At 42.9% G+C, this 23,075-nt stretch overlaps 1 protein-coding gene across 2 annotated transcripts in view; it reads right to left on the bottom strand.

Moving 5' to 3' along the window:
• Window positions 1-23,075, bottom strand: part of LOC124619726 — an 885,033-nt gene that overhangs the window by 629,072 nt on the left and 232,886 nt on the right. For both annotated transcript variants that reach the window (XM_047146293.1, XM_047146294.1), the window contains exon 2: window positions 6,709-6,731. The gene's annotated coding sequence lies outside the window, so the exon portion shown is untranslated. The remainder of the gene's footprint in view (window positions 1-6,708; window positions 6,732-23,075) is intronic.

Raw genomic sequence — 23,075 nt, 5'->3', positions numbered from 1 at the left:
AGTGTCATGATGATCTCTCCATCGGCAAAAGATTCCGGAATAGTCCCCCATTCGGATCTCCGGGAGGGGACTGCCAAGGGGGAGGTTACCATGAGAAAAAGACTGAATAATCAACGAAACGTTAACGTTCTACGAGTCGGGGCGTGGAATGTCAGAAGCTTGAACGTGGTAGAGAAACTAGAAAATCTGAAAAGGGAAATGCAAAGGCTCAATCTAGATATAGTAGGGGTCAGTGAAGTGAAGTGGAAGGAGGACAAGGATTTCTGGTCAGATGACTATCGGGTAATATCAACAGCAGCAGAAAATGGTATAACAGGTGTAGGATTCGTTATGAATAGGAAGGCAGGGTAGAGGGTGTGTTACTGTGAACAGTTCAGTGACCGGGTTGTTCTAATCAGAATCGACAGCAGACCAACACCGACAACGATAGTTCAGGTATACATGCCGACGTCGCAAGCTGAAGATGAACAGATAGAAAAAGTGCGTGAGGATATTGAAAGGGTAATGCAGTATGTAAAGGGGGACGAAAATCTAATAGTCATGGGCGACTGGAATGCAGTTGTAGGGGAAGGAGTAGAAGAAAAGGCTACAGGAGAATATGGGCTTGGGACAAGGAATGAAAGAGGAGAAAGACTAATTGAGTTCTGTAACAAGTTTCAGCTAGTAATAGCGAATACCCTGTTCAAGAATCACAAGAGGAGGAGGTATACTTGGAAAAGGCCGGGAGATACGGGAAGATTTCAATTAGATTACATCATGGTCATACAGAGATTCCGAAATCAGATACCAGACTGTAAGGCGTACCCAGGACCAGATATACTCAGATCACAATATAGTAGTGATGAAGAGTAGGCTGAAGTTCAAGACATTAGTCAGGAAGAATCAATACGCAAAGAAGTGGGATACGGAAGTACTAAGGAATGACGAGATACGTTTGAAGTTCTCTAACGCTACAGATACAGCAATAAGGAACAGCGCAGTAGGCAGTACAGTTGAAGAGGAATGGACATCTCTAAAACGGGCCATCACAGAAGTTGGGAAGGAAAACATAGGTACAAAGGAGGTAGCTGCGAAGAAACCATGGGTAACAGAAGAAATACTTCAGTTGATTGATGAAAGGAGGAAGTACAAACATGTTCCGGGAAAATCAGGAATACAGAAATACAAGCAGCTGAGGAATGAAATAAATAGGAAGTGCAGGGAAGCTAAGACGAAATGGCTGCAGGAAAAATGTGAAGACATCGAAAAAGATATGATTGTCGGAAGGACAGACTCAGCATACAGGAAAGTCAAAACACCATTTGGTGACATTAAAAGCAACGGTGGTAACATTAAGAGTGCAACGGGAATTCCACTGTTAAATGCAGAGGAGAGAGCAGATAGGTGGAAAGTGTTGTGTCTAGACAAGACAGCCTAGACACAATGAGAGGAAGCCGAAAGGCACGCGCTACGCCCACGCAGATGGGCGTGAGGTCTGAAACAGGATACGTAATGATTGCTATAAAGAAAAGTACGTAGCTTCTGTAATACTTAACTTTAATCCATCCTTGTGGTACATCTGGAGATTGTGGCGATACAAGTGAGACTCTTTAGATACATGCAATGTTACTAATGGCGCCTTGCTAGGTCGTAGCCATTGACTTAGCTGAAGGTTATTCTAACTATCTGCTCGGCAAATGAGCAATGCTTCGTCCGTGTAGTCGCTAGCTACGTCGTCCGTACAACTGGGGCGAGTGCTAGTCCGTATCTCGAGACCTGCCTTGTGGTGGCGCTCGGTCTGCGGTCCCTGACAGTGGCGACACGCGGGTCCGACATGTACTAATGGACCGCGGCCGATTTAAAGCTACCACCTAGCAAGTGTGGTGTCCGGTGGTGACACCACAGAAAGAATACATTGAAAGCCTCTATAAGGGTGAAGATTTGTCTGATGTGATAGAAGAAGAAACAGCAGTCGATTTAGAAGAGATAGGGAATCCAGTATTAGAATCGGAATTTAAAAGAGCTTTGGAGGACTTACGGTCAAATAAGGCAGAAGGGATAGATAACATTCCATCAGAATTTCTAAAATCATTGGGGGAAGTGGCAACAAAACGACTATTCACGTTGGTGTGTAGAATATATGAGTCTGGCGATATACCATCTGACTTTCGGAAAAGCATCATCCACACAATTCCGAAGACGGCAAGAGCTGACAAGTGCGAGAATTATCGCACAATCAGCTTAACAGCTCATGCATCGAAGCTGCTCACAAGAATAATATACAGAAGAATGGAAAAGAAAATTGAGAATGCGCTAGGTGACGATCAGTTTGGCTTTAGGAAAAGTAAAGGGACAAGAGAGGCAATTCTGACGTTACGGCTAATAATGGAAGCAAGGCTAAAGAGAAATCAAGACACTTTCATAGGATTTGTCGACCTGGAAAAAGCGTTCGACAATATAAAATGGTGCAAGCTGTTCGAGATTCTGAAAAAAGTAGGGATAAGCTATAGGGAGAGACGGGTCATATACAATATGTACAACAACCAAGAGGGAATAATAAGAGTGGACGATCAAGAACGAAGTGCTCGTATTAAGAAGGGTGTAAGACAAGGCTGTAGCCTTTCACCCCTACTCTTCAATCTGTACATCGAGGAAGCAATGATGGAAATAAAAGAAAGGTTCAGGAGTGGAATTAAAATACAAGGTGAAAGGATGTCAATGATACGATTAGCTGATGACATTGCTATCCTGAGTGAAAGTGAAGAAGAATTAAATGATCTGCTGAACGGAATGAACAATCTAATGAGTACACAGTATGGTTTGAGAGTAAATCGGAGAAAGACGAAGGTAATGAGAAGTAGTAGAAATGAGAACAGCGAGAAACTTAACATCAGGATTGATGGTCACGAAGTCAATGAAGTTAAGGAATTCTGCTACCTAGGCAGTAAAATAACCAATGACGGACGGAGCAAGGAGGACATCAAAAGCAGACTCGCTATGACAAAAAAGGCATTTATGGCCAAGAGAAGTCTACTAATATCAAATACCGGCCTTAATTTGAGGAAGAAATTTCTGAGGATGTACGTCTGGAGTACAGCATTGTATGGTAGTGAAACATGGACTGTGGGAAAACCGGAACAGAAGAGAATCGAAGCGTTTGAGATGTGGTGCTATAGACGAATGTTGAAAATTAGGTGGACTGATAAGGTAAGGAATGAGGAGGTTCTATGCAGAATTGGAGAGGAAAGGAATATGTGGAAAACACTGATAAGGAGAAGGGACAGGATGATAGGACATCTGCTAAGACATGAGGGAATGACTTCCATGGTACTAGAGGGAGCTGTAGAGGGCAAAAACTGTAGAGGAAGACAGAGATTGGAATACGTCAAGCAAATAATTGAGGACGTAGGTTGCAAGCGCTACTCTGAGATGAAGAGGTTAGCACAGGAAAGGAATTCGTGGCGGGCCGCATCAAACCAGTCAGTTGACTGATGACAAAAAAGAAAAAAAAAAAAGGTCAGTGTTGCCACTACACATCGTGGCAGGTAACGTTATCTATGCATTTGGCAAACCCATATCGTACGTCGGATTGCCACAGGGTACAGCGTTATTCATCAATCCAAATCACTCGTTGCCAGTCGTCCAGTGGCTTCGCACTTTACATTACTTCAAGCGTCGCGTAGTATTGACTGCAGACATGTGTGGCTTATGAGTTGCCCGACCTTACTACCCCATTATTTTCAACTCTCAACACACAGTCATTGTGCTAGGACTGCTTATATAGCACTATGGAACTCACGAGTGATTCCTTCCTCTGGATTCCATGCGATTTTTTACAGAGAACCTCCACAATGCTCCACGGTCCCTGTGCCTTAGTACATGATGTGTGCTTGGCCTTGATTTAGCTGTGGTTGTTCCTCCGCGTTTCCACTTCTCAATCGCATCACCAATAGTTGACTAGCGGCATCTTTAGAAATGTTGAAATGTCCCTGATGAGTAACTCAGGTAAAATGGAAATGAGCGTTTGGCGTCATTGGCCGGGAGGCCCCATAGGGGGCAGGTGCGGCCGCCTTGGTGTAAGTCTTGTCACATTCGACGTCACATTGGGCGACCGGCGCGCCGGATGGGGATGAAATGATGATGGAGACAACACAACACCCAGTCCCTGAGCGGAGAAAATCCCCGACCCAGCCGGACCCGGGCCCGTAGGACGACAATCCGTCACGCTGACCACTCAGCTATCGGGGCGGACAGTAACTCAGGTAACACACAATGACTAATCCACGTTCGAAGCGACTGACCTCTCCTGACCGATCCATTTTGCTGTCACTGCTTCTCTACTAAACGCAATCCTCCCCGCTTTCTTTTATACTAGCGGCTCCGCCTCTCGCTACAGCTACGGCTCAATTCCACATTTCATCAGCGTGTCTGGATACTTTTGATCAGATAGTGTATCGAAGCAGAGCAGAGACGAATAGGGTAATCATTACACCGCCGACAGTGCCGCAAATGGAAAAAATCGATTGACACATGCAACTTTCACAAAGGTAAGATTTTTATTGCCCAGCGCCTGGGAATCAACATCTTGGAATTTGCCAAGGTGGTCGGCAGCTCACTCGCTGCTGTCGTCAGCATCTGTGGAAAGTGGCTGAAGGACGGTCACACGAGGAGTACGATTAGCCGACAAGGTATTGGACGTTCACTACTCGTCACAGAACGTGGAGGTCGGAGGCTTGCCCGTTCTATAAAGCAGAATAGGTGGCGATCTGCGGCAGATTTGACGGCAGAGTGAGATGCTGGTGCTGGCACAAGTTCAGCAAACTTTGTAGATAGTGGGACTCTGCCCCAGATAAATCCTACCTGTTCTCATATTGATCCAACGACATCGACAGTCGCCGTTACAGTAGGCACAGGGTCATCCAGATCCGACTGTGGGTGTAAACGCGTAGACTTATCGGATAGCTCACGCTTCTCGCTCCACCAGGGTGATGACAGCGCCCAAATATGCCTTTATGCAGACGAACTGGTACTCGAAACGCGCACCGCCGCACGGAGCCGGGCCGCGTGGGCTGGGGACAGTATTATACTACGGGGTATATTCCCCTGGTGTTCCATGGGACCTGATGCAGTAATCAAAAGTATCGTGACATTTCTAGACCACGTTACTGCGGAGCACATGAATTCCTCTAATGCTTTATGTCTTCCACGACGGCGATGATATCTTGTAGCAAATAACTGTCCAAGGACAGAATCGTGCTACAGTGATCTGAGGAGCGTGATAGTGAATTCAAGCTGATGTCTTGGCCACGAAATTCGCCTACTTTTAACATGATGGAACCCATCTGGGACTCTTTTGGGAGTCACCTTCGTGCCCACAAACAACCAGCCCGTAATTTACGGGAATAGCGTGACCTGTCCTTGGACACTGGTGGCGAATACTACCAGAAACGTTGACCGGATATCTATCAAGGATTTTTAGATCCCATGCCACCCAGAATCTAATTGAACTAATCATCAGCATTGGGCATTTCGTGTTTCTTCTTTCACAATAGTCTGCTCACTGATGCCATTGCAGAGCGATATGTTTCAAGCGAAAGTTCGTATCCCTTGTTATTCTTTGTGGCGCCAGCTGATGTGGCACCACAATAACCACAGGTAGAACTCTACATCAATGTCGTGCAAGGCCCGCAGCATTACTTCCAGCTTGTGTACGGAACGCGTGCCTTACTGTAATGCAGTTTGATGCCCTTTGCTTTTGTTCCATTCATATTTATGTGTTTTTTGAAACTGCTGTCAAAAATTTTAATTAATCAGAAAAAGGAAGGGAGAAATAGAACAGGAAACCGGCAAGCGAGTTAAGACTCGGTGGGAAGTACTACATAGCTTCAAAAAAAAAGCGACAACGAGAATGCAGCGAAGTATGCACGACAACAAACGATGTTAGCGTCAGTTATTACTAATTTTGACCACATGTCACTTAAAAACTATCGTTACTGCTGCTAAGCCATCTCAGTGGTATATGAATTCGGCAGAACAAAATATCATCGTTTTGACAGTGCCTCAAAAAAATAAGCAGACATCAAATGGTTGAAATGGCTCTGAGCACTATGGGACTGAACATTTAAGGTCATCAGTCCCCTAGAACTTAGAACTACTTAAACCTAACTAACCTAAGGACATCACATACATCCATGCCCGAGGCAGGATTCGAACCTGCGACCGTTGCAGTCGCGCGGTTCCGGACTGAAGCGCCTAGAACCGCTTGGCCACATCGGCCGGCAAGCAGACATCTCGAGGTTTCCTAGTATCTAGGCTCCATGGCTGTTCATCTCAAAATGAGTCGTTTATTATAAGGAAATATAGTTGTTCAGTAATCTATCTTAGTGGGAGTAGCAGTTTACTGAGAAACTAGGAGTCAGAGCCCATTATCAGAATTTTTTTGTTGAATTTCTGTAGTATTCTTGAATTAAGGAAAGACAGTTATGTTAGCGCTATCCATGAATTTTTTAGGGAAGAAAGAAGGACTTTAATAACAGAAATCTATATGCTTAAAACTTATTTAAAGATTGGAACTAAATCACACTGCACAGCTATACACTGACAGATAATTGTTCTCACTATGGAATTCCTTTTGATTTGGTTAATTAATAACTGTTACTGTATCTAAAGTATTCATTATTCTCAGTGGTTAAGAGAATGATAAGTAAATAATTCGCTTTTAATTCTTACCGTCACGCAGCTTTCTCGTCTTCCTGAAAAAGAAAAAAAAAATGGCACTTAGATCAATTAGCTCTTACACTCCACATATACGAATTTCCAAATTTCATAGAAACTAGGGGAAATAAAGTAGCATGAAAATTGAGGGCCTCGGAAAAGCCGAGAAACTCTAAAAGCTACAAGCAGACGTTAACATAGGATACTTCTCACTTGCTTGCACGAGTCTCGCCCATATGGAAGCACTCGCGGCCTGAGCGACTGCAAAGGAATCTCCAGCCAGCACAGCCACCACACATCCGCAGGCTGCCGACAACAAATGGTAAGCGAGTTCGCGAGTGCAAGCATGGAACCGGACAACCACACGAAACTGCGTAAGGCTAGACAGAAAGGAAACGATTCTGCTGTAAGAAATTAAAATAACGGAAAGCCTGATTTTTCCTTAATGCAGTCAATAGTGACAGAAATAAGCAGTATTCCACTCATTTACACCCATCATTAGCCACTGTCCACAGACCTAGCGATTAGTGAAATACTGATAACGGTGAGGTAACACTTTCATTTAATATTGTATAAAGTACGACGTCAGAATCGTGAGAGTTCCTATTATAGTAATATATCTGTTCCCTGACACAAGTAAATGTCAAATTTTGCGATGAATACTTTTAAAATGGCGTGTTTCTCTGAATTAAAAGTTCTTCCAACTTATGCTAAAGCGACGGACTGAGCACAGATCTAAAGAAATTATTATTGTTGTCGTTGCTGTTATGCTCTTCCGTCCGAAAACTGGTTTGATGCAGCTCTCCATGGTACTCTGTCTTGTAGAGCCTCTTCATCTCCTATAACTACTGCAACCTACATCTCTCTGAATCTGCTTGTTGTATTTATCTCTTAGTCTCCCTCTGCGATTTTTACGACCCACATTTCGTACCAGTACTAAATTGGTGTCATATCAACCTATCCCTTCTTTTCGTCGCGTTAGTTGTGTGATGGTCCCATCTAATCTTCAGCATTCTTCTGTAACACCACATTTCGAAAGCTTCTATTCTCTTTTCATCTAGACTGTTTATTGTCCATTTTTCACTTGCACATGGCAACAGTCCAGACAAATACCATCAGAAAATCCTTCCTAACACTTAAAACTATATTCGATGTTAGCGAATTCCTGTTCTTCATAAATGCTTTTCTTTCCATTGTCAGTCTACACTTTTGATCCCCTCTACTTCTGCCATCTTCAGTTACTTTGCTGCTTAAATACTAAAACTCATCTACAGCTTTAAGTGTCTCGTTTCCTAATTAATTCCCTTAACATCACCTGATTTTATTCGACTATATACCATTATCCTTGTTTTGCTTTTGTTGATGTACATCTTATATCCTCCTTTCAAGACACTTTCCATTCCGTTCAACATCTTTGTTCTCTCTGACAGAATTACAATGTCATCGGCAAACCTCGAAGTTTTCATTTCTTCACCATGGACGTTAATTCTTACTCCGAATTTTTCTTTTGTTTCCTTTACTGCTTGTTCAATATACAGATTAAATAACTCCGGGGATAGGCTAAAACCCGGTCACACTCCCTTCTCAACCACTGCTTCCCTTTAGTGCCCCTAGGCTCTTACAACTGCCATCTGGTTTCTGTACAAATTGTAAATATCAAATGGTTCAAATGGCTCTGAGCACTATGGGACTTAACATCTATGGTCATCAGTCCCCTAGAACTTAGAACTACTTAAACCTAACTAACCTAAGGACATCATACAACACCCAGTCATCACGAGGCAGAGAAAATCCCTGACCCCGCCGGCAATCGAACCCGGGAACTCGGGCGTGGGAAGCGAGAACGCTACCGCACGACCACGAGCTGCGGACATTAAATATCCTTTGACTCCCTGTATTTTACCCCTGCCACCTTTACAATTTGAAAGAAAGTATTCCAGTCAACATTGTCAACAGATTCCTCAAAGTGTACAAATGCTATAGGCTAAACGTAGGTTTGCCTTTCCTTAACCTATCTTCTGTGGGAAAACATAGAGTAAGTATTGCCTCGCGAGTTCCTACATTTCTCCGGAATCCAAACTGATCTTCCCCGAGTTCTGCTTCTACCAGCTTTTCCATTCTTCAGTAAACAATTTGCGTTAATATTTTGCAACCGTGACTTATTAAACTGACCATTCTGCAGTTTTCATACCTGTCAGCAACTGCTTTCTTTGGAGCTGGAATTATTGCATTGTTCTTGAAGTCTGGGGATATTTCACTTGTCCCATACACCTAGCGCACCAAATGGACGAATTTTTTCATTGCTGACTTTCCCAAGGCTATCAGTGGTCAACTTCTGGGTCTTTGTTTCGACTTATGGTAGATCTTTCAAAGCATTGTCAAATTCTTCTTGTAGTATCATATCTACCATCTCATCTTCATCTACGTCCAAGCCCCTTTCTATAAATTATTCTTAATAATAAAAAGATGTTACCATTCATATGGCACCACGTAATTTTAAATTTTCTTCTGCTGCAGACTAGAGATGGCCACCTGACTTACTTTGGATGAAAGAAAGAAGTAGCTTGGATGGAAGTGTTTGGGTCAGACGCAACTGTAAGAAAAAAATTCAGCAATGTTTTCATAAGGATCGCATCCGTCGACTGCATGAGAAATTTGTGCGCTCCGGGTGTGTCATCAATGATTGTAAAGAAAACAGTGAACGTCCAAGAAGTATTCGAATGGAGTATAACATCATAAACGATAGGAAGAGAACAGAAGTTTTTGAAATGTGGTGCTACAGAAGAATGTTGAAGGTTAGATGGGTAGTCATGTAACCAATGAGGAGGCACTGAGCAGAATTGGTGTAAACGAAATTTGTGGCTCAAAATGACTAGAAGAAGTTAATAAGACAGATTCAGAGACATCAAGGAATCACCAATTTGGTACTGGAGAGAAGTGTGGGAAGCAGATTCAGAAGGATGTAATTTGCAGCAGTTATTCGGAGATGAAGAGGCTGGCGCAGGACAGAGTAGCATGGAGAGCTGCACCTAACCAGTCTTTGGACTGGAAACCGCAACAACAACAACAAATGCTCAAGGTGCGATGATCAGGAACCCAGGGAAGTCAAGTACGAGGTTAGCACTGGAAACCGCAGTCGCGCGGACAAGTGTCGTAAGAATTCTGCAACTCGATCTGACAACGTAGCCGCACCACAAATGATACAGGCCCTGTCTCAGGCCGACAAAATTGCTCTTGTACGACCTGCCGAAGTGTTATTAGAAAGTATGCACACAGACCTTCATGTTGTGTTGTTTATGTTGGATGAAGGTGCATTTCACGTCAGTGGCATCATGAATAAGCACGATTCTACATCTACAGCGATTCTCCGCGTGACAGAGGGTACCCTGTATCACTGCTAGTCATTTCCTTTGCTGTTCCACTCGCGAACAGAACGAGGGAAAAACGACTATCTATATGCCTCCGTGCGAGCCCTGATTTCTCGTATCTTACCTTCGCGATCCTTACGCGCAATGTATGTGGGAGGTAAGAGAATCATTCTGCAGTCAGCTTCAAATGCCGGTTCTCTAAATTTTCTTAATATATGTTACTCAAAAAGTACGACGCCTTCCCTCCAGCGATTCTCATTTGAGTTCCCGAAGCACCTTTTTAATACTTGCGTGTTGCTCGAACCTACCAGTAACAAATCTAGTGGCCCGTCTCTGAATTGCTTCGATGTCTTCCTTTCACTGACCTGGTACGGATCCCAAACAGTCGAGCAGTACTCAAAAACAGATCATACTAGTGTCCTGCATGCGACCTCCTTTACAGATGAGCCACACTTTCCTAGAAGTCTCCCAATAAACCAAAGTCGACCATTCGCCTTTTACCACAGTCCTCACGTGCTCGTCCCATTTCATATCACTTTGCAACGTTACGGCCACATATTTAAACAACGTGACCATGTCAAGCAGAACACTACTAGTGCTATATCAGAACATTAAGGGGTTTTCGTACCTCATCATCAGCATTAAGTTACATTTTTCTACATTTAGAGCTTGCTGCTGTTCACCACACATTTTGTCCAAGTCATCTTGCATCCTCCTACAGTCACTCAATTTCCACACCTTACCGTACACCGTAGTATCGTCAGCACACAACCGCAGACTGCTGCCCATATTGTCCACCAAATTATTTATGTATGTAGCGAATAATAGCGGTCCTTTCACATTTCCCTGGAGCACTTCTGACGATAGTCTTGTCTCTGATGAACATGGGCCATAGAGGGCAACATACTGGCTTGAGAAGTCTTCGACCTACTTACATATTCGTGATCATATTCCATATGGTCGTAACTTCTTTAACAGCCTGCAATGAGGCACCGTGTCCAACTCTTTCCATAAATCTGCCTGTTGCCCTTCATCTATAGCTCACACTATATCACACGAAAAAAGCAAACTGAATTTCGCACAAGCGATGATTTTTAAAACCGTACTGATCCGCGAACATAAGCTTCTCAGTCTCAAGAAAATTATTTTATTCGAACGGAGAATGAGTTCAAGGATTTTGCAGCAAACCGATCATTGCGTCATCTGGGTTACAGACAATCCTCATGAACTATGAGAGCACACTCGATCCTCTCCGAAAGTTAGTGTATAGTAGGATGTTTCGAAGTACTTGGTCCGTCTTTCTTAACGATGTGACTGTAACGGGATTTTTTGCCTAGAGATGTAGTAGAATATTGTTGTTGATAATCTTTCCCTCCGTATTGTGACATCAGGTTCTGCCAATAACATGGTGCATCACATTTTTATTTCGATGTTATCTAGATGAAACATTTCGCAAACGCTGGACTGAAGAGGTGGACCTTTGGCGTGTGAACCTACGGAAATGTGATGGCCTGTACGGTGAAATGACTTTGGACGTGCACTGATAACCAAAGAGTACACGTCGAAGAAGTGCACTAGCCTCATTTGGACTTGTGTACGTAGAGTGTGTTTTAATTTTATAATAAATACTTAAATAATAACAAATAATAAAATAAAATACAAAAAAATTGAAGTCAATTCCATGTAAGTGTTAACATCTTTTTTGACAACCCTCTATTATAAAGTATTATACATTTGATTGTTGTTATTATTAAAAGCCTAGGCAACTGAGATACATTAAAAGTGAGGGAGTGAGCACCAGTTTATAACTTGGGGAGTCGGGGGAGAGAATATAACATACTGACAACATCCTACCCCGTTTCAGAGCCAAAATCTGCATCCGCATCTGGCGTTTAGTGAAAGGAGCTAAGTCTTCCCGTATGAGCAACATTATTATGACGATATTTTACAAGCAAATATTACCATTAGCATTTCAACTTTGGGGAGCTGATGAGAAGTTCTTTTCATATTTAGTTACTTTGCTCCATGGCTGCTGTCACTCCATTTCGTTTCTATTCCTTTCCGGATGTTTCGCATGGCTGATGTGTTCTATGGACACGGAACAAAGGAATCTCTCACTTTCACGCTCAGCAAATGAGCGAGAATGCGATATTGCAGTAGATTGCAACGTCCTAGCAGATGTTGTTTTACCGTAGTAGTGCTGAATGTGTTGAGCTGCAGGCAGACAAGCTAAATTGTAATTCCCACAGTGTGGACTAAGAGCAATTAGTAATGATAAATTATGTTCTTCGTGTAGATGGAAGATTATCATTTGATGGAAAGTTAGCAGAGCTTTAAAGGTGGGCAGTTAAAAGTAAAAATTAAGCCCAGGTCGTACAGAGACATTTACCTCTCCACAGTGCTATACATAATGCAGAGTGGTTCATGGCAAGACGCGACACACACACACACACACACACACACACACACACACACACACACACACAGGAAGAGAAAGAGGAGAAAGTTGAAGTCGCTGCAAAATAACATACTGCGCAAGCGATGACCGATAAGGTACACCCCACCACCCTCACCAGACCTTAAGAACGTAACACTGCATTACTGTTGTGGACTTCAGTCGTAAGACTGGTTTGATGCAGCTCTACACACCAGTCCACTACTGTAACTTGCATCCACTATAATCTGCTTGCTGTCCGCAGCTCGTGGTCGCGCGGTAGCGTTCTCGCTTCCCGCGCCCGGGTTCCCGGGTTCGATTCCCGGCGGGGTCAGGGATTTTCTCTGCCTCGCGATGGCTGGGTGTTGTGTGATGTCCTTAGATTAGTTAGGTTTAAGTAGTTCTAAGTTCTAGGGGACTGATGACTATAGATGTTAAGTCCCATAGTGCTCAGAGCCATTTGAACCATTTGAATCTGCTTGCTACATTTATTACCCCCACACTTCCGCTACCCAGTTCGAATCAGTACCTGCTAATTAGTACGCAGATTTTCTTGTCTCCAGTCTGCTGACAGGTTTGAAGCGGCCCCCCGCGAATTCCTTTCACCTCAGAGTAGCACTTGCAACCTACGTCCTCAACTGGATATATTCAAATGTCTGTCTTTCCCTCCAGTTTTTACCTCTACAGTTCCCTTTAGTACCATAGAGCTTTCATGCTGTCCCCTTCTTCTCGTCAATGTTTCTCGTATATACCTTTCTTCGCCAATTCTGCGGAGCACCTCCTTATTCCTTATCAGTCCACATCTGATTTTCAATATTCTTCTGCAGCTCCACATCTTAAATGCTTCGATTCTCTTCTGTCCCGGTTTTACCACGGTCCATGCTCCACTACCATACAATGCTGTGCTCCAAACGAACATTCTCAGAAGCTTCTTCTTCAGATTAAGGCCAATGTTTCATACCAGTAGTGCCTTCTTTATTTGTGCTTGTCTGGCTTTTATGTCCTCCTTGCTTCGTTCGTCATGGGTTATTTTCCTGTACAGGTAGCAGAAGTCCTTAACTTCGTCTACTTCGTGACCATCAAGTTTGATGTTATTTTATTGTATTGAACCGGGGACCTAGAAACGACGGAGAGGTTTCGTCCCCGCTGTAGCTCTCAGTGGTTCACAACCCCACAACAGGCTACAGCAGTCTACTCACACCACTGCCGACTCACAATGAACCCAGGGTTATTGTGCGGGACGCCCCCTTCCGCCCTCCCCCCTTAAAGTATTTTTTAACTAATTTAGGTTTTTTTTCTCATGTAGTTCAATAATTGTCACCTTGTATATTTAACTGTTAGGAACACTTTTATGGGTGTATTTGTCTGGACTGTAGCTTTGTACCGAAGTGAAACGGGGACGATAAACAGTTTAGACAAGAAGAGAACAAAAGCTTCTGAAATGCGGTCTACAGATAATGCTGAAGATTAGAGGAGTAGATCATTTAACTAGTGAGCAAGCACTGAATAGAAATGTGGAGAAAAGAAATTTATGGTACAACTTGACTAAAAGAAGAGATCAGTTGATAGGACACCTTATCGGACATAAAGTGATCACCAATGCAGTATTGGAGAGAAGTGTGGGAAGTAAAAATTATAGAGGGAGACCAAGAGATGAACACAGTAAGCAAGTTCAAAAGGATTTAGGCTGCAGTAATAATTTCGGACACGATGAGGCTTACACAGGATAGAGTAGCATGGAGAGCTGCATCAAACCAGTCTTCCGACTGAAGACCGCAACAAAAACAACAACAATACAGTAGTTTCCATTGCCGTATTTATTGTCATGCGGTTGAGTATTGCTGATTCTTCCGCCTTTTACAGGCAGTTTCCGTTTGATTGGTCGACAGTGAAAAAACGCAGGCGTCTACAATGGAGATCGCTTACGAAACACTAGAGTCTTGATCAAGGGTGTGGGACACATACCAAACGGGACTAACATGGGACACTGAACTTCTATAAAGAAGGGTAGAAACCTGAATTGTAAGACACTTGAAAACAGAAGCGAATCGTCTCTGGAAAAGCTACGTAGATAGTTTCATGAACCAGTGTTAAGGTGGGAACATACGACAAATCCCTGTGCCTCTGTTGAGTAGGGATCGCGAAGATAAGATTAGATTAATTAAAACGCGCAAAGAGGCGTTTAAGCAATTACTATTCCAGCACTCTCTGCGCCAATGAAACTGGAAGAAACCATAGCACGTGGTACAGTGCGAGGTAATCTCTTCCATGCATTACAAAGTGGTTTTTGCAGAATAGATGCAGATGCATGTCTGGTACAGTGGCAGAAGAAACGGGGGTAAGGAATTCCCCAGCCTTTCATACGCTCTCGCTTTCGTCTCGGGAACGATGTTCCCTCTCAGAAGAACTCTAGATACTTAAATTCATCGGAATCTTCAGCCAGTCACAGTCTATGCAACGTTGCAGACACATTAAAACCCTCTCAGTTGTCTAAATGTATTCAGGTACATTTTCACAGCGTGCTGTGAGATTACTCAGTTTTAATCTGGACGAACGCAGTAATGCGACTACTTTGATGGACATGATTTTCATCGTCTCAGACACTGGAGAGAAATCGGAAGCCCACGGTGATTCTCGAAGCAAGCGATAGAAGTGAAAATGTAGCGTGCGTTAGGAACCCCCCCCCCCCTCCCCCCAGGCAGATCCATCATTGAAAATTCAGCACTTTCTAATCGGTGCGGTTTTCAGCCATCTCTTTCGTAACTGAGTATGAGCATTTACTTTGATGTCATCAGTTAACGGGTATCTTCTTCCTCCTCCGTTCCTCTTCCCAGCCGTGATAGCTTATACTGCATCCTTTCTTGTGCAGTCTCCTCTCATCCACTGTCCTAGCTAATTTCTTTGTCTCTTCCCGTTCACCTTCTGTAACACAACCTCATTCTTCATTTTATTTCTCATGTTCCATTCTTTTCTACAAATCGACATCTCAAAAGCCTCCAAGCATTCCTCGTCTCTCTATCGCAATGTTCATGTTTCGGCACCACACAGGACAACATTCCATATTTCACTAATTTTTTTCCTTAATTTTTTTTAACAGACCACAGAAGACATTCTTTACTCTGTAAAACGCTTTGATTGTAGTAACTACTCTTTTTCTATTTCTTAATTACATCCACATTACTGTTTATTTTGTATCCTAGGCGTCTGAAGCCATTGCTTTAGCTTTCTTCAAATATATATTCATTCCACGTTCCTCACAGCTGGTGTTCAGTTCTTTCAACTCATTGTAAATAACGTTTTTGTTTTTATATAGTAATATCATGTCGTCAGCAAAGCTTATACATTTCACTATCCTTTCTCACATTGTTACACCACCATTTTGTCGAAAACTGTATTCATCAAAATCATCGAAACAGATATTAAGCAGAATATATGAAAGAGATATGCTTTGTTTAACCGCTCCCTTCAGTCATTTCGTCTCGTATTCTTACTTTCATTCTTTGTCTTACATATTGTTGCTTATTAGTCTACTTTTGAAAGTATCCAATCAGGCCATCTTGACGCTTTGCGCCACTTCCTGTAGTGTATTCGCAGTTGTTTCTCTTTATTTTTTAACAATTGTAGTAATTTTAGTAAATCAGCTATCTGATATAAACGTTAGTTTTTACAACATTCCATATTTCACTAACTGTTTTTCCTTAATTGTTTTTTAAAAAGACCACAGAAGACATAATAAGGCGAGATGCCGCTACAAACTTCAGCAGTACACTGCTTTGAAGCCGACGCCGCCGTGTTAAATGCTCCAAAACATTATCAGACTACTGTTTGCGAGCGCTTCTTGTTCTTAACGTCCATCGTATTCGCGCAACAGTTGTTTTAAATACAGAATGTTACAATGCACAGAGTCAGGAAGGCATTTTCAGAATTTTTTTTTTGGTCTGATATGCATATTTTATCCAATAATATGACTCATTTGGTCTCGTTAAAGTAACTTTCTTTGTTTTATACGTTACAGATAACCAAGAAGGGAAGTATGCGATATGAAAAGGCTGCTTTCGTAATGCAGCATTTTACTTCATAAGAGCTGACGACACTGGTGTTTGGTCTATGTCTCTTTCCCGAAAATGCTGAACACATACTTTGTTATGTTCCGTCGGTTTCCAATCTTTCCTTCTCACAGCGTTCACCCAGAGAATTTTCGAGCTGGACTGATAGGAATATACGTAAAATAAAGCTACATAAATAAAACCACTACACTAAAAATAAACTGTGCAACCAAAGTACGTTTGTATAAAAGATTACATAGCTTAACGAGTCCACTTACGAACGAAATTGATTCCTTTACACTTTAGTCTATAATTGGAATGATTCACCTGTAAACGGCATTAGTGATCAAAACACTTCCACGAGAACTTAATGTTTAGGGCAACTGTCATGGCGGACACTGGCTTCAAGTTTGTGACGTTATGACAATTGCTGATCGTAGAATGATAATTCCCCTTAGCATACCGTATTGGTTTCTGCGCTATGTGAAATAACATTTGTGACGTGTGGCATATTGTAAACTTTGTGGTTGTTGTATGACGAAGTTCTTTAATTTGGTGTGTGTGATTCTGGAAATTTATTTTTCGCTAGAAGCAGCTCAATCGATGTACTTTCATTGTATCTGGACCAAGGGAGAAGTGTAAGAACATAGATTACATGGGATATTAATCTGTTTTGAGTCGCATATTTATCCGGAGTCTGGAAATAGTTTCTCTGTGGCAAAGCATAGTCACAGCTGGAAAAGTGTCCGTTAATGGTAGAACTGAAGATTTATCAGCGGGTCGATATTCCGCTAACTGCTAGCAATTGCAGACATTGGCGGTAAAGATTTCCTTACTTTTTTGTGGCATAAAGTCAGATTATTGCAGGCAGAAACCTCTTTGTCTCTCTTTCCTTCCAGTTAATTCCGATATCCTTGAGGATAAGGACATCTAGAAGTATAATCCACTGAACTCTATCAAAGGCTTAATCCACTGAACTGTACCAAAGATTTTTTGTAACTGTTATGAATGAGTCTTGCGGTTTTAAGCTATGATGTGACAGGCCGTATTTGAAGGTTAAAAACAACTTTTGCAGTACCGTACACAGTGTACTGATTGGTAATTCCAGTCGTTGTTAAAATCGCTCATGCTTTCCCGGAAGACAAATTTGTGGACCGTACGGGGACTGGCACGTTGATGGCCACACAGAGCAGGAAACATTGAGCGCCTGGAGGAGCGCAACCCGCAAAACATCTGTACATCGACCTTGGTTCGCTGGAATGTGCGAGGATTCGAAGGCGGTTTCAAATGCTGGACAAAGCTACCCGGATGAAAAGAAAAAGAACAGTTCCATAAGCGATGGTGTAATACCTCGCTCGAAACCCCAGCAATTCCGTAAATGCGTATTTGTGTTTAAAGCATTGCCTGTTAACAGGTTCTCAGGACACTCACGAAACAAAAAAGCAAAGCTCCCTCATCCTTAATTGGTTATGACCAGTGAAGAATATTAGGGAGTTTGCGTTTCAGTAAACGCACGCCGACTTCCTCGATACAGCAAAAAAGTGAGTAAATAACAGTCTTTAATGTTCATTTGGAAGGAAAAGTGCAAATGAACGAGCGTGCCCTGTAACAGCGTTAATATCACAGGCCGGGGTTTCCTAGAATTACGGACGTGCGGTAATGGAAAGACTTGGCGGACAGCGTCCTCCATAAAATCGGGTTTTAATGCGCCCGCTCTTGACGTCTCGGCTCATTTAGGCTGAAATACGTCCCGTACCGAGTACAAAGTGCTTACAACGCGCTCGCCCATTCAGGTAGAAATTTCTGCGCCACAAGCAGACAACGATACGGACATGACAGCGCGCAAACACGCTCCTCAGACGTTTTCTCCAAATGGGGTTCCCATTAAAAGTAGCCAGAGATTAACTATATGCGTCCTTGAAGTCGCCAGACACCAGTGTTCAGGTTCTGTATCACTCATGCGAAAGAAGTGGGCGCCCCGCTTATGCAACACCTTGTTGAGGTGTCTCTTCGCATTTTCTCACACCGTCATCCATCGAATCACTTAATTCCTTCTCGGTCATCCTCTTGACCTTAATGGCAGATACTCGGACCAAGTCAATAACCTTTTCCTTAGTATCGACAAATTTATTACTGTCGAAAGGGACGACTCGCCATGTTTTCGTTTTCAGTTGCTGTGTTAATAGACACGCACGAAAATGCTTCAGAACCATTACAAACCTTTACTCTTGATCTACAGTTTCAAAATTTGTGGTAAGATGACAGATATTCGCAATAAGGTTCCACAGCAACATAGGAAATATTATATTATAAAACTAGCTATAGAGTACAAAGTTCATTAACAGGGAATTAATTTCAGTCAACGATGACCATCTTCAGATCTGAGTAAATCCAGTATACCAAATGACTCGTGTCATTGCATATACAGGGCGATTCAGCTGCCCCTACCGATAGGTTTCCTGCAACCTGCAACTCCTTCAAAAACCATGAGTGAGATTTTCATATTTTCTCGCTCACTACTCGCAAACACTTACTCCCACACAAAAATTGGACAGGATCTTTCTGTAGGAAATTTAATTTACTTAATTTTGTATTTGAATGTGTTTCCGCTGGAAGCCATGGTTTTCGAGTTATTCACGAAAAACGTGTTAGATCACTCTTTTACGTTTCTCTTGAATAATTCGAAAACTACGGCCTCTAGCGAAAACGTGTCCCAATATGATACATCACTACATTACATTTTCTACAAAAAGGTCCTGTTCGTAATTTCTGTGGGACCAACAGTATGCACATAGCGACTAAGACATTTCAAAAAATCTTGCACGTGTTATCTGGAGGCACACAAGTTGCATAAAACCCATGGGTAGGGGCAGCTGAATCACCCTCTATAGATAGTACAGTTACATTAATCATGATCATTATGCTTGCTGTACATGTTGACACTTTAAAGACATGAAATATACTTCAATATGGTGTGATGGTCGTGATAAAAAAAAACCTTTTTTGATTTTGTGACGAAGCTTGTATGGCTATATACGCAATGACACGAATTATGTAGTACACTAGATTTACTCAGGTCTGAGGATGGTCATTGGTGAATGAAATTAATTATCTGATTAATAAACTTTTGTGGTCTTTGACTGGATTTATAATAAAACAACGATTAAGACACAACTTACAAGAGAAAAACAGTGGAAGCAGCGATGGTAAAACTACTTCAGAAGCGTCATTACATTCGACAGCTTTGTCAAGTCATGTGGAAACTACCAAAATATACGAGGGGAGAGATTATTTACCTATTAAAAAGTCTTTATGGGAATTATATCTACATATAAAAATTCTAAAGCTTACAATACGCAATACACACTCAGATTTTAAAGAAAACTCTGGAGTTTTTGACAGAAACGGCAGATCATTCCCGGATTTCAATGTAACGAAAGTCATTTACATACAAAATGTTTTGCACATTGAAAACCACAAGGTATGTTTGGGGAATAATTTTTTTTCACCTCTACAGTTGTTCGAAGAAATGATCTGTCGAACGCTGTCTCTCCATGGAGTTGTTTGAGACTTTCTACTCTCTCATTATTGCTAAGTACAGTCTGGCGCCCTAGTGCCGTGTAAAGGAGGTATTTTGAATCAAGTTTTTTCAGTGCTTTAAGCAGAATATTGTACTTTCCACTGCTCATTTCCTTGCAAACCATGACAGAGGCGGGGAGTTGCATAGAATTTTATTATAATATTCTTGAGTCCTCCTAGCTTCGTTCTAATGCGTCTAGAACAATGAAAACCAAACAGAAGACGCAGGACCTGAAAACAAGTGCGCAAACAACTGAGAAACTTGCAAAAGTCTTCGTTGTCAAAGCTGCCCTGTCAGTACCTAGCTCTGTTTCTTACTGCTTACGATTCCGTGTATGAACTGCTCAATTTAAATGAATTGTAAGTATATTGCTCGTAATCTAGGTTATTTTTGTTCCCATTGGTTTTTTGTGCACTCGCATTTAATGGGGGTCCCAAGAATCATCATTGATTTCTGCCGTTTGTAGTACCTATTAATAACGTGTAAAAACATTTGCGTAACTATTGTCGCATTTTTAGCGTTTGCAAGGACGAATGGTCTAGTCACCAAGCCTACAAAGCATACTCATCTGTGTCTACATCCATACTCTGCAAGCCACTGTGAAATGCACATGGCACTCAGTGGCGAGGATCAACATCATTCAGAGCAGAATATTTATTTCATGACCAATACTGCCAAAACCTGCTTCCATGGCGTTCTCCATTAAATGCAAGAAAGTACAGAAAACGGATGTAAACAAAAATAAGGTACAATAAAAGCAATATAACTGAATCGAGCAGTCCACACACAGATTTGTAAGCAGTAATAAACACAAAGAAGTCCACAGAACACCATGTGACGAAACCAGCTACTGTTTTATATTAAACAAAACCAAATCTGCAAAACTTTACCCCACCCAAGATTACGGATGCGAGCAGAAGTCAATCAGAAAACGAGCAATATATTTACAATGCATTTGAAAGAGCGCAATAAACACGAGAAGTTGTAATCAGATGCGCAATGTGATGAAACCAACTGCTGTTAACTACGAAAGGATAACAAACATGGAAGACTAAAACTCAGCCAATAAGAAAGTGGGATGACGGACTGATAATACTGCAGCACTCCAAGTGCCCTGGCAACGAACTAAGGTTGTGTTACCGGAAGTCCCTATGTGAGTTTCACCAGTGGTGTACATTGTGCTTGTTAAAGTATCACAAAAAGGGCACCACAGAATCGAGCTTCTTAAGGAAACTGCTTAGGGAGGATAGACTGTCTGCAAGTGTTTGGGTGCGGTCCACGGAGCGTGTAAGTGTTACTCAGAGAGGCAGCCACGCTGGGCGCTCGTCCGCGTTTCAGATGTGCTGGGCGCGAACGGCAGCCAGCCCAGCCGGTCGAGATGCTATCTCCCTGTCCGAGGGGCGCCGTGCCTCGCTGCACGCCGGGCTTACTGCCGCCTGTGTCGGCGCATACCGAGTTGCGGCAACTCTCAAGCCCGCGGCCTCAGCACGTACAAAGACATGTACAAGGGGCATTCAAATGAAACCCGTTCACTACTGTAAAGTAACGGTAACGATGTTATTAACTCAACAATGTAGTTACACACAGCAGACATACTGAAGAATAGTCGCCAAAACTGTTGGGCACATTTATCCCATTGCGATACTGGCCAGTCGATTCTATCCTTGAAGAAGGCTGCTGTCACACACTTCGTCGTCCGTTGCGAATCGGTGTCTGTGAATAGCTTGTTTTAGTAGTCCAAACATATGAAAGTCACGCGGTGAAAGGTCGCGACTGTATGGTGGATGTTCCAGAGTTTCCTACCGAAACTGCTGCAGTGTCGTCTCCACCGCATTGGCCGTGTATGGGCAGGCATTATCATGCAGGAGGATAACGCAATTGGACAACATGCCTCGGCGTTTTCGACTTGATGACTCGTCTAAGGCTTTGTAAAGTGGCTTGACAACGCTGGGCATTGGTGGTGGTTCCACTTTCCAGGAACTCAACAAGCAGTGGGTCCTTGTGGTCAAGAAAGAAGGACATCATGACCTTACCAGAACTGGTGTGCACAGCCTTTGATTTCTTTGGAGGTGGTGTGGTCGCATTTTTCCACCGCTTACTCAGGGGCTTGCTTTTCGGTTCAAAATGGTGGAACCATGCTTCGTCACCTGTGAGGATACGTGACAGAAAGCCGTAATCCTCCTCATGATAACGCTGCAGATGACTCAAAGGCAGAGCCTTGCGAGTATTGCGATATTCGGCCGTCAGTTGGTAGGAACCCACTGCGCACAGATTTTTCGGAAGTTCAAGTGTTGATGCATTATTGTGTGGGTGGTGCCCACCCTAATACCAGTAATCGATGGATCTCATCCACGGTGATTCTGCGGTTTTCCAAGACTAAAACATCCATTTCCGATGTGATGACACGATGAGGCTGTCCAGGACGAGCATCGTCTTCCAGTGACTCGCGCCCCTCAAGGAATCGTTTGCTGCATTCCACAACACATGAACGACTTAGACTGTACTCACCGTACACAGCTCTCATCCGTCGATACATTTCACGGCTTCCAACTCCCTCCGCCGCCAAAAATTTAATAACTCCTCGTTGTTTCTGCTTGTGTATTAAACTGGGGACCTAGAAACGACGGAGAAGCTGCGCCCGACCGTAGCCCTCAGTGGTTCACAACCCCACAACAGGCCACAGCAGACCACCCAACCTACCGCCACCCTACACCGAACCCAGGGTTATTGTGCGGTTCGGCCCCCAGTGGACCCCCCCCCCCCCCCCCCCGGGAACGTTTCATACCAGACTAGTAACCCCAATTGTTTGCGTGGTAGAGTAATTATGGTGTACACGTACGTGGCGACTGTTTGCGCAGCAATCGCCAGCAATGTAACTGAGGCGGAATAAGGGGAACCAGCCCGCATTCGCCGAGGTGGGTGGAAAACCGCCGTAAAAACCATCCACAGGGTGG

This window comes from Schistocerca americana, chromosome 6 (genome assembly GCF_021461395.2).
Source record: "Schistocerca americana isolate TAMUIC-IGC-003095 chromosome 6, iqSchAmer2.1, whole genome shotgun sequence".
Classification (NCBI taxonomy): Eukaryota; Metazoa; Arthropoda; class Insecta; order Orthoptera; family Acrididae; genus Schistocerca; species Schistocerca americana.
This window is presented reverse-complemented; position numbering and strand designations above follow the sequence as displayed.